The sequence below is a fragment of the Adiantum capillus-veneris genome, chromosome 17, assembly GCF_014529385.1.
Source record: "Adiantum capillus-veneris isolate H3 chromosome 17, ASM1452938v2, whole genome shotgun sequence".
Taxonomy (NCBI): domain Eukaryota; kingdom Viridiplantae; phylum Streptophyta; class Polypodiopsida; order Polypodiales; family Pteridaceae; genus Adiantum; species Adiantum capillus-veneris.
In genome coordinates this window covers 79,472,187-79,485,664 of record NC_140947.1, presented here as the reverse complement: position 1 = coordinate 79,485,664, position 13,478 = coordinate 79,472,187, and positions in this window count along the sequence as shown.

Below are 13,478 nucleotides of genomic sequence, written 5' to 3'. Positions count from 1 at the left end.
GCGTAGGAACACCTAAAATTCCTCTCCGCAGTCACTTAGGGTGACCAATAGGGAGGTACTTTGCATGACCCTCATATACCAATTTGCCCAATAGCTTTGAATAGCGTGCTTGTGATTGTGGTCCACATGTGGGACATGCATGAGATCTTGAAACGAAAAAGTTGTTCACCTCACCAAAACCTGGGTAATCATGCATTGTATACATCAAGATGGCCCTCATAGAGAATACAACGCGTCTTCCTTGACATGCCCTATCAACAACCGTTGTGAGCGGGATGAAAACACACACAGCGCCTCTATAACAACCCGACACACACTCTTGGAATGATACACACACACACACACACACACACACACACACACACACACACACACACACACACACACACACACACTATGGGGAACCACTCGGCTTACACAACACACCTGGCCGAGACAGGGAACACACCTCTGGAGTGAGAGGAGAGAGACTATCCACTTGCCCACTCCACGCAGACACACATACACACACACACACACACACCCCCAAAAAACTCAGCTCAAAAGAGGAGAATTTCTGATGTTTAGATACAATTGAGCTTCGGCCAACACCAATGGGGCAAATCGCTCACACAATATTGAAGAAATACACGAGATACAACCACAAAGTTAAACAGAGGCTTCACTCACCGGAGAAGATTACACAGAAAAATAGCAGAAAAAGAGTGAGGAATTTGGCAAAATGGAGAGCGCCATCGCGTCCGGAACGGCCCAAAACCCCATTCTACAATGTCAAAGTGCTCAAATTCGACCTCGGATGAGCAGTTTACGGCCAAAACAGGCTCCGAAAACCCCAAAAACACACCTGCGGCTGTTCCTCCTCTCTCCTCCACATTTTTTCTGGTCTTCTCTCTTGTTTTTCAGTTCCCACACTTATCTTTATTACTTGGGCACCCTTGGCCTTTTAGATGACCTCAAACGGACCCCGAACAGGCCAAAAACTGACCTCGCAGTGCATAGTTGTCACCTTTTTGCATCATTCGCACACCTGGCACTCAGCTTTTTTCCAATAATGCATCTTGCCACCACGTGAAGTGGCCCCAAAAAAAGGTCCTCATGATGACCTTTCTACATAATTCTCACAAGCAAACACCCACGTTGTGTCCGTACTTCTCCGCGTGCAAGTATTCACCCCATTCGCCCTCCTGACGCCACTAGATGCCATCTGACGCACCTGCTTACCTCATGTCGTCGGCCCGCGGATAGCTTCCTCGAGAATTTTTACGCGCTACCAACTCCTCATTATTATAGAAAAAACACATTGGTACTAGTAATAGTGAAAATCGATGCACTATGTACACCCTGTCCTACCTGTACACACGTGGGCCCCACGTAACCACCTGGCTATGGAAATTGGGCAATCCTTTATTCGATGTACCATGCATGTGTATGTACATATGCGCAATCCCTTGCTCAAAAAAACTCCTGACATAATTTGCCCATCCCCTAGCCTGCTAGATCATTCATGATCAGCAGCAGCAAAGAGAGATATGAGACTCGCCGCATCACAGGTCTCCTCATCCTTCACCAACATTGCTTGCTCCACAGACAGCTCATCTTGCTCCACCATCATCAATCTAGCATGATACAATTTAAGACGCAATCCATTTACCCTTGACTTATGTAGAACACCATCCAGGTTAGCCAGCTGATATGTGCCATTAGGAAAACACTCCACTACCTTGAAAGGGCCTTTCCACTTAATTTGAAACTTCTTTTGGAAGGTGTTGTCCAGCTTACTGTTGTAGCGCAAAACCAAGTCATGCTTCTTGATACCCTTACTTTTGACCTTTTCATTTATCTTTGCCAAAGTCCTATCTTGCATCTGCCCATAATGTTCCAATGCACTCATCCTATCCAACTGAACCTCTTGTAGCTGTAAGAGCCTCTCTTCGAATGCATCACTAGGCGGCCCAAGCAACTTCTCTAACATCTTGACCGCAGGCAACTCTACTTCCACAGGTAATAGTGCTTCTTTTCCATACACAAAATGAAATGGAGTAAACCCTGTACCTGTCTTCACCGAAGTAAGGTAAGCCCATAATGCACTAGGCAATTCCAAATCCCAATTCTTTCCTTGGTGCTCTGTCACTTTCGAAAGAATCTGTACCAACTCACCGTTGAATCTTTCATTTAAGCCACTACATTGTGGGTAATAAGGAGTGGTATGCTGGTGCCTAATCTTCATCTTTGCACATAAAAAATTTAGCAGTTTAGCTCTAAAGCCAGGCCCCTTATCTGAAAGTAGCTCCAGTGGCACCCCAAACTTGCAACATATTTCATCATACACAAATTTTTCCACATCCTTTGCAGTGATCTGTTTTACTGCTATAGCCTTTGCCCATCTAGAAAGATAGTCCACTGCCGTCAAAATATAGCTTTTGCCCCTGCTTGTGATAGGTAACGGGCCTATTGCATCAATCCCCCACTTTTCAAACACATCAAACGCCATAATGGTTTTTCGTAGCTCTGGCTTCAACACTCTCTTCCCAAATGCTTGACACCTATTGCAAGACCTACACCAATGGTGAACATCCTTGTGCAAACTAGGCCATACATACCCTTCTTGCAAAATCTTATGCAAGGTGATCTTTAGAGCAAAATGGCCACCACATGCGCCTTCATGATTCTCTTCCAACACTCTGTAAAGCTCCTCCTGCCAAGCTACACGTCTCAACACGAGATCAGACCCTTTCATGTATAAGAAATCACCAATCAATTTGTACCTGTATGCTCTATGCACAAAGCCATACTTCTTAGACTTCTGAATCTCCTTTGGAATGATTCCTGTTAGCAAAAACTCCTCTTCTTGAGCCAACCTTTCCCGGCCATGATAAAGAGGTAAAGTGGTCCTCAACACAAATAGCTCCCCAATCATGCTTTGAGCTGCTTCATGTGCCTCTCCATTTAGAGCACATTCAATGTGTCTGATGCTCCATGCTTCGAACTTTTTTAACAGGCCTTTAATTCTGAAGCACATTTCCTTCAATGAGGTGTTCTTGCTCTTCCACACACCCAGCACTTGCTTCACCACTAACAAGGCATCACCTTTTATGCTCAACCTTCGAACCCCATGCTTCAAACAAATGTGTAATCCGGCTTCCAGAGTAGCATATTCAGCCTCATTGTTACTATGAGCATCCAATTTGAACCCTCTCTTGCATACTAGCTTCCCCTCTGGGTCATAAAGTGCTATACCCCCTGAAGCTGCATCATGGCTCTTTCTGTATGAACCATCAAAGAACAACACATGTGCATTTCTGATCTGTGGCACTTCTTCAACGACCTTTCTCACCACCTCTTCCTTAACAATAAGGGGATTCTCCTTGTAGGTCAACAAATCAGCTAGGGTAGCCCTTGTACTATCTTCCACTATCTTCCAATCCCCAGAAACTTCAATGGAGCTCAACTTTAGATAAGGACAAACACATGCATATCAAATGAGTTTTCATAGTTGATCATCGGAATTACAACAGGCAAAGGACATTCCAAGATCTCTCGTAATCTTCTTGGCCCGAACATAAAGCTATGCGCTGCTGGAAAAAAATCTTCCTGGACACATGAACATCTATCTGGATTCTCTGAGTTAAATGAAAAGGAGTGAATTGAGGGCCATTTTGATCATCCATTAAAGCCAACCATGAAGCTCCCAAGAAGACACACCTGACTTAACCTCTGATTTTGCCAAAATTTCAGCAACATAACAACATAAATGGCTCACAAAAACTAGCCATCATAACTTGGAAAAATTTTGGCAGAGTTTCCCCAGAAGTAGAGCAGTGAGAACTCAAAATATAGACTGTATATGTATGCATAAACTGCCAACAATAGAACTCGAGCATCAAGTAGGACTCACTAGTACATAGCCTATGGCGAGGTCACGAAAAGGGTGCTCCAGCTACCTGTATCACCGAAAAGATCTCCACATTTGAGAATCCCCCAGCTCAATAAAACCTCACGATATCGACCCTCACACGAAGGCTAATGCAAATCGCGTATAGTCAAGTCTCAGAAATGACTATCTTCCAGAGCAAGTCTCAGAAATGGCTGGGACTGCCAAATACAACCAAGTATGGCTCCACAAATGCGTACAATGACAGTTTCCACAAGTAACGTACAATCCAACAGACAATGCGCTCAAATAGGCGCCTAGTGATGCATACCCACAACAACTGCAAGTGACATCACTGCTAGTATATCACTGTACTCCAGCTACCTGTACCTGTGTGAATCACTTGTACCTGTACCTGTAACTTGTAATCCCGAATCTCGAAGCTTGAAGCTCGAAGCAGAAGGTACTCGAAGAAGATCCTCAGTGGGGGCACCAAAAGAATGTGAGCGGGATGAAAACACACACAGCACCTCTATAACGACCCGACACACACTCTTGGAATGATACACACACACACACACACACACACACACACACACACACACACACACACACTATGGGGCACCACTCGGCTTACACAACACACGTAGCCGAGACAGGGAACACACCTCTGGAGTGAGAGGAGAGAGACTATTCACTTGCCCACTCCACACACACACACACCCAGAAAACTCAGCTCAAAAGAGGAGAATTTCTGATGTTTAGATACAATTGAGCTTCGGCCAACACCAATGGGGCAAATCGCTCACACAATATTGAAGAAATATACGAGATACAACCACAAAGTTTAGCAGAGGCTTCACTCACCGGAGAAGATTACACAGAAAAACAGCAAAAAAAGAGTGAGGAATTTGGCAAAATGGACAGCACCATCGCGTCCGGAACGGCCCAAAACCCCAGTCTACAATGTCAATGTCAAAGTGCTCAAATCCGACCTCGGATGAGCAGTTTACGGCCAAAACAGGCTCCGAAAACCCCAAAAACACACCTGCGGCTGTTCCTCCTCTCTCCTCCACGTTTTTTCTGGTCTTCTCTCTTGTTTTTCAGTTCTCACACTTAGATTTATTACTTGGGCACCCTTGGCCTTTTAGATGACCTCAAACGGACCCCGAACAGGCCAAAAACTGACCTCGTAGTGCATAGTTGTCACCTTTTTGCATCATTTGCACACCTGACTTCCAATAATGCATCTCGCCACCACGTGAAGTGGCCCCAAAAAAAGGTCCTCATGATGACCTTTCTGCATAATTCTCACAAGCAAACACCCACGTTGTGTCTGTACTTCTCCGCGTGCAAGTATTGACCCCATTCGTCCTCCTGACGCCACTAGATGCCATATGACGTACCTGCTTACCTCATGTCGTCGGCCCGCGGATAGCTTCCTCGAGAAGTTTTACGTGCTACCAACTTGTCATTATTATAGAAAAAACACACTGGTACTAGTAATAGTGAAAATCGATGCACTATGTACACCCTGTCCTACCTGTACACACGTGAGCCCCACGTAACTACCTGGCTATGGAAATTGGGCAATCCTTTATTCGATGCACCATGCATGTGTATGTACATATGCGCAATCCTTTGCTCAAAAAAACTCCTGACACCGTCACCCCTTTCCATAATTCATTTAGCTCCTCAATCAATGGTTGCATGTACACATTGAAGTTCTTCACCTTATTCTTGCAAGGTATCAAAAGTGAGAGCAATATATGACCGTTCTTAATGGACAACCATGGAGGGATACTATAATTCACCAAAACAACGGGCCATGAGCTCCAACTTGTGGATTGCAATCCAAAAGGATTCACTCCATCTGCTGCTAAACCAACCCTCAAATTTTGTGGGTCTCTTCTAAACACTAGCCATTTCTCATCCCCGTATCCTACTTCCATTTAGAACCCTAATAAAGCCTTCTTGACTCCCAAAAATACCTTAAAAAAAAAAAACCAGGGCCGTAAAGATCGGCAGATGCAGGTATATATTCACACAAGATTACCGAGTGCCGCAATTTTTGGCATTTACACAGTCACTATTTTGCATGTTTACAGAACCGTTGTTTTCGACGTTTACACAGCCAAAATTTTCGGCACTGGGGCAACTTAACCCACGAGAAGTAAACAGAGAGCCAAGTTTTGAAAATGGGCTCTCTGTTCACTCCCGCGTCTCCTTCTTGACCTGTGCCTCCCCCTCACCCACACTCCCCCCCTCTCCAAGCTTCTCCACTTGCCAGCTACACCTCCGTGACCCTAAGCGGACCGCCGTTGCCCTCGATCCAACCACGCGAGGCAATCTCAGGTATGCAGACACTCTCTCTTGTTTTCTCTCTCGTTTTCCATCTCCCTCTCTCTCTCTCTACCTCTCTCCCTCTCTCTCTCTCTCTCTCTCTCTCAAGATATTGCCAACTAAGAATGTGTTTACCTATGAGATTGGCGCCGCTCTTGCTTGCAAACCGCACATCCACAAGCGCAACTCGATAAACACCCAAAAAAGGCACAAAGGAAGGCTGAGTGCCTCTCAATCTCATCCCATGACATGTCCATGAGCGAGAAAACACTAGAGGACTAGCTTGCGAGGGTAAACCACCCTTGAGAGCCACCACACGATGAGCAAGCAGGTTTCATGACGGGCTATTGTCCAACAATTATGACTTCATGATGACACGAGCAGGAGAGATGGAGAACATGCCCGCCGAAGTACCCCATGAGCTGGCCCGTGTGACAGTCGACGCGGGACATAGCGCTAGCGCGGTTGGGGGTGTCGGCAAACCCCCAACACATAGAAATCTTCTTTAGTGATGCTGATTCTTGACATAATCAGGAGTGACATCCCCCGCCAACCGGCTCTGCCGTCGGGCACTTGGCCTTAGTTTGCAAGCTTCATGGCGAGCCATCCGGCACAGTCGGCTTTGATGCACCCTTTCAACGCATGAGGGTGACTCACGTTCTTGCCAGACACAGATAGTGGCACAGGTTTTCCAGCAATAAGTCTTTCTCTCCCTGCAATGCCTCTACTTAAGTTTATTTTCTAACATTCCACACACCCATAGCTTTCCATAAAGCTTGTTGCTTTTCCAAACAGCTCGTGGGTGTGTGACTATGGCATCTCCGAGCGTTTTTCTGGTGAAAAAATGCTCACGAACACCATAACCAAACAACGGCAAGACATATACATTGAGCTTAATGGAAATCTATGTGAGATTTTTGACAAGCTCTATGGCCTGCCGGTGTGTGACTATGGCATCTTCGAGCTTTTATTTGGTGATAAAATTCTTGCGGATGCCATAGCCACACACTGATAAGCCATACACCCGTGCAGCTTGCATTGAGCTTGTGGACCTCCATTCCAAACGGCTCGCGGGTGTGTGGCCATGAGGTCCACGAGAGTTTTTTCCTTTGGAAAAACCGCTCGTGAAAAAGGAAAAACGCTCGCAAACCACTTGACACACCCACAAGCCATTCACCAACTTTGCTTTGCCAGCTTGTTGGCAAGCTATGTGAGCTTGCATGCAAGCTCTATGTATTTCCTTCATGCCAAACGGCTCGTGGGTGTGGGGCCATGAGGTCCGCAAGAATTTTTATCTTTGGAAAAAATGCTCGCAGACCTCTTGACACACACCCACAAGCCATACAGTTACGCGCCTTGCCATAGAGCTTGCCAACAAGCTCTATGGATTTTCGGCATGCCAAACAACTTGCGGGTGTGTGACCATGGCGTCCACAAGCATTTTTTCCAACAAAAAAAATGTTCGTGGACCTCTTGATACACAATCGCAAGCTCTACACACGTGCTGCTTGTCATAGAGCTTGCTAGCAAACTATGTGAACTTGCGGTGTCGAGGAGTTAGCGCTTCGGGAGGTGAGTCGGTAGGCGTCGGGCCTCTTGTCATGAGAGGGAGGAGGGATGCCTTGAAGATGGCTAAGAAACTGGATAAATAGAGGTCAGAATCGATCATAGCGGTTTAAGTTAGCACTAAGCATAATTAGTGGTGGATTACCAGATATTATACGATTAAGAACTTGTAGCACGGAAGCAAAACAATGAGTTCACAAGCTTAATCACAAAGAAGAATGGATATGGCAAGACATGGAAGCTTAATAGTAAACAATATGGCTCAAGACACCATAAGAAGTACTAATCCTCGCTTAAGCATTAACTAGAAAACTGATGACATAAGTAGTTGAATAGCATAGAAGTAACCCTTGTCTAGAAGCTCTCCAGGCTCATGGATCTCTCTCGAGATCTCTAGCACATAAGAATAATAAGCATCTTCCAAAATCACCCTTTATAGCTCTTTATATAGGGCTTGCTCAAAATTAACCTCCACCGCTCCTTTTACACTATGCATGGCCTTTTTATGGCTCACACAAATTCAATATAAAGATTAAAAAATCTTTGTTATTTTTCCCCTCATCCCTAGGTGGGAGAGCTCGCTCACATAGTCTCTTTTTGCTCAACTTTGAAGTCTTTTTCACCCTTGCATACCATGGGAAGGGTCCCCTATGGGGGGGGGGGGGGTGGCCAAAAAGGGCTTCCACACTACTCGCCCACGTGTCTGGACATTGTGGAGGTTGCCCATGCGTCCAAACATAAGAGCTCGACGGGCCTAAGGAGCATAGCCTCCTCTTGTGTTACCCATAATGGGTTTAGATTCAACTTATATACCCTCCCCCTCACCTGTCACATTGCCCCAAGCCCCCATCTATGGGATAATCCCCAAGCCACATGGCACCTCCCCTCCCTCATCCCATGATCAACAAGTGTTAGGCAAGGTTCTTCAAAATCACCTATTTTCACAAGAGTCTCCGTCGTAGCTCTTGCCCAATGTGTGCAAGAGAAATGACTCCTTGGAATAATATCTGCATGCTCTTCTTTGTTGAAGCAAACATGCTTGACTTTGCGAGACGGAGACTCTTGTGAAAATAGGAGTCATTTCTCTTGCACACATTGGCTTTCTCTCCGTCGCAGCTCTTGCCCAATGTGTGCAAGAGAAATGCGATTTTTTGCAGACACAAAATTTACAGGTTACTGAAATCAGCAATTTCTACACCCAATAGATGCTCCTAAGTGCCAAGACTCCACAGCAATTGGTGGAATCACATTTGACACTCGATTTGTGAGAAGACTCACCTAGACAGTCGTAAAAAGACGTGCTCGGTTTTTTGTGTGACGCTTGCAAGAGTAGGATCCCCGCGTAGCTCTTCTCATTGCTACATCAATGGTTCTCTCGGTTCTTCAATGTGATTACCGGGCGGTGCGATGCGAGAGGATAAAGGTAAGAGGGGAAGAGAGAGGGAGACGAAGTACACAATTCTCACTTCACACTCACTTGATTATCCAAAAACTCAGGTCAAAACCTTACAAAATTGCCTTTTATACCTAGTTAAGAGTCTCTATGTACATGGGGCAAATAATAGCTAAAAAAAAAAGTAAAAGCTAAGCTTCAGAAAGACAATTTTACATATACAACTTGGAAGCACTTGGCTGGTAATCCGATTGGAAAATGATGTAACAAAGCTAAAAGGTTTTGTCAGTGAAATTTTATATATCAAAGTTACACGGCTTTAACACTTAGACATAGGCTTGACACCATATCTGAGTTGTGGTTGTTGCAGCATCTTGCAACACTCCCCCCCTCCTAAATCATGTCGTCCCTGACATGAGTCCGGCGCATTGATCTTTAGGAGGCAAGTAGTTGAATGGCTTGTCGATAATCTTTGGCTGTTTCCTTGTCTTTGACTGTAGTCAACTGGGCGTAAAGTTGATGTTGCAGCTCCATGGCATGATAGCTGACAAATCTTGCTCTCAAGTATGTGACTTAGGGCGCAAAAATTTTGGTGTCCAAGGTGAAGAAACCTGTGTAAAATGCCTCCTTAAAAGTACACATAAAGTAGGATGGCATGAACATCAACCTTGCAAAGAAACCATGAATAATCTTTTCATCCGGCTACCTGCTGAGGTCATATACCAATCTTTTGTTTCCTTCAAGATATGACATCCATGGGGTGTCGGTTACCTTTGGCCGATGGTACATGGAAAGACAAGCTGCCATCCTGCGACAAATCTTCCTCAGCATTTGACAGGAAAAGTTTGGAAATCCTTCAAATAGAGTGATGGCCTTATTGAGGATCCTCATCATGTAATTTTCATCAAAGTTTTTTGTCAAATCCGGCCGTGGTAAAGCGGGGTAGTTCAACCAGGTCTTATGTATTTTTTGCAGGTTCTCATGTTGCTGCCATGGTCTTACTCTTGCTACTCGGCATAAGCATATATCATCCCTCATTTGTTGTGGTGCTCACATCACGTGGACATGGTTGTGAGGGAGATGATTCAACAAAACAGGTCGCCACTTAGGCTCCGTTGGGACTGGATGAGTTGCTTCATTTATGTCTTAAAGGATGGGTGCTTTTCTGTGGAGACACTCGTATCTAATCAGAGGAAGGGGAAGCTACTTGGCATACCAATATTCATTGAGTTGTGCAGGCCTTAGAATCTCAACATTGACTGAATGGAGCACCCACACTTCCCATTCTAATGCCTTTTTCCAGTGTTCTTCCTGTTCATTATTTATGCTATCCTTAAGCTCTTCAATCATTTGATTAGTAAGCCTCTGAGTGTTTTCCCATAGTGCCTTATCTGGATCCACTTCAAATTCTTCGATCACTTTCTTTTTACTACTTCATGCCATTGTTTTTGTTGTTTGTTCTAAATCCTTAGGTCCTTAAGCTAGATTTGTTCCTTGTATTGGTTGAGAGCTTTGTCCAGTTTCTGTGTGAGTAGTTTGTGTAGATTCAGTGCCGTGTTGCGTTTGTTCTGCAGGATTCTCTGCATCATCTCCATCTTGATTATCCGAATTTGTATTAGGAGAGAGATGTGATCTGCATGCCAGTTGCAATTGTAAGGAGGCCACCAATGCCTTCAAGTCATCATTTTCCTTCTTCAGAGCTTCATTTTCAGACTTGAGAGTGTTGTTTGACTTTTGTAGCTCATCTTCCTTGGCAATAGCGGAAGTTGTTGCATCTTGCCTCATACGTTTTTCTACTTTTAGGGCCTTCTCAAGGTCGGAAATTCAATTTTCTGCTATTAAAGAGGTGCTGGCTTGCTCTGACAGCTTGATAACTCTTGGGTTGGATTTAATCCTTTCAATCCAGCGCTTTTGAGAGGCAATTTCATCATCTTTACTTATAAGTTCTGCCTTTGCAATAGCCACCTTGCCTTCAGTTTCTTCATGAATTTGTATCAAGGTGTGATTCCTTTCAGTGACATCATCAAGCAATTCTTCTTTCAGTATATTGGTCATTTTTTGTAGCTCTAAGCTCTAATTTGTCTTTTAGATCCAATGCATCTTTGAGAGGTATGATGACTTTCTTTTTCAATTCCTTTGCTTCCTATCTTACCAAGTGAGCTTCTTTCCAAGCATCTTCTAGCTCATTGGATAACGCATGATGGAGGGCATAGGCTTCAGTTAACTCACCACCACTGATTTCTTGCATGTCTATATTGAAATGAGCATAACTATGGTAGGATATATGGTACCTGTCTGATGCCACCTTTTGTAGCTACATATATCAGTCGTCCATGGTCGGCCATCTGTGTGTAGAGGTGCTTGCCCCTTCAGCTGGTACCCAAGTTGTGTATTGAAAACCTCCATTTTCTTACCTCTGTCCAAAATTTGAGTGTCTTGTGTGTGCTCTTCCAACATTGTGTGATCTTTAGGCCCTTCTTCTTCATCCTTGTGTTGTTCTTCAACTTTGTTTTCTTCTAGGGGAACTTCATTGGTTGGTTTGTCTTCATTAGTTTTCTTTTTAGTCTCGAGAGTAGGTTTAGGGACGTATTTAGGATGCACTTCACGTTGAGATGTACACGTTTGGGTTGTAGGTTTTGGCGGAGAGGATGTGGAAACTGGATTTTCTTCACTTTTGCTTGATTCTTTGTTAGTGTTATCATTGTCGTCATCATCATCATCTGAGGAGGCTTCAATATCCTCTTCTATTTGATCATCCAATCCTTCAGAATCATCCTCCTCCGATTTCTTTACTGCTTTCCTAGCTGCCTTGATTGCATCTTTCTTTGCTTGTGTCTTGGCTTCCGCTTCTACCTTTTCAAATTATCTTTCTTGTTCTAATTTGGCATATAGTTGATCTAAACACCCTTGAGTGTTGTCCTTCAGAAGAGGATTTTTTGTTCTGATTCCTCCCCTCCTAGAGGGAGTCCTTTTGAACGATAGTGGTCCAAGGGTGATGTGCACATAGGTAAGGGCAGTTGGTGTTGATGAGTTTTGGTTGGTGTGAGTTAAGTGAGCAAGAGGCATGAAGTAAGCATTGAAGCATAGCCACGCATTGTTGAATGGTTAGTGGCGGGGTCAATGGTTTAGCCACTATTTGTTTTGGCCGCCATCAAGGTACTTTGTAAAGCTTGTTGTATAGTTCATTGTCGAGGTGTGACCAGAAAGGTTTGTTGTGTTTGTTTGGGCACCCATTTGTAAGATAACCGTTGTTAATGGTTGACGGCGGGTGGTGGGTTGGGCTTGGGTGTAGGCTGCTGGAGTTTTGTGAAACTCATTTTCTTTAGTGCTAGAGAAGCTTGTGATTTGGCCTTGGGTACCCATATAAAATAGTGATGTACACAGGTAGTGTCCTTGGGAATCCAAATGTGCCGAATTTTTTGTGAAGATATTATTGGATATCATTGAGAAGACTCTGTGTTGGACTTTGATGGTGTAGTTGACGCCGGGCATAAAGGTGGTGATTGACGAGGCAGACTTTTGTTTTTGTGCATTTTCAATTAGGTTGCCAAACTTGTTTTTGGATTTTTGGTGGCCAAATTTTATAATTGAGGGGTTGCTGAAACGCAGTTGTTTCAGTATGACCTGTGGAGGTAACTTTGTTTTGTTTGTCTTGAGGACTTGTACTGAAGGGAGCTCTGCTACCATTTCCAAGTCACTGTTTTTTGCTGCTTTTGAGGGTAAGGACGGCATTGGTATCATATTCGTTTGTTGTGTGACGTCATGGTTGGTAAAGGAATCTCTTAATTACTGTGTACCTGTTACCAGCAGATAGAATGAAGGGATTATGGTGGTAGGAAAGAAAAGTAATGGGGACAAGGAGACCCGTTGACATAGACTATTAATGTGACAAAGTCTGAAGATTTGCTAATAGCTCCATTGAATCTTGTGAAGATTCTGTCCATTGGTTGTAGAGTTACTCCTGGTAGTCGTTGGTAAATATCCCAACCGATGGTGTTAAGGTGAGGTCCAGAGTCCACCAGCGCATCATGTTTGTCCCCTAATTCAGTGAGAATGTAAGGGTCTAGGTTATCATCTTCTTCAACGATGGTTGTTTATTGACATTGTCAAGCAATTTTATGATTGTGATATCCTTCTAAGAGCTACTTTTGTTTGGTGGCTCTTTCCTTGGCTTCGTCTTGGTCTTTTTGAATCTGTTGTTGTTGTTCTTCCTTTCTGTGTTTGGCTGCATGTGCTCTATCTAGCATGTCTTGGCTTAGTGGCAAATGATACTTCTTCAAACGACATCCACTAATCCAATTCGGA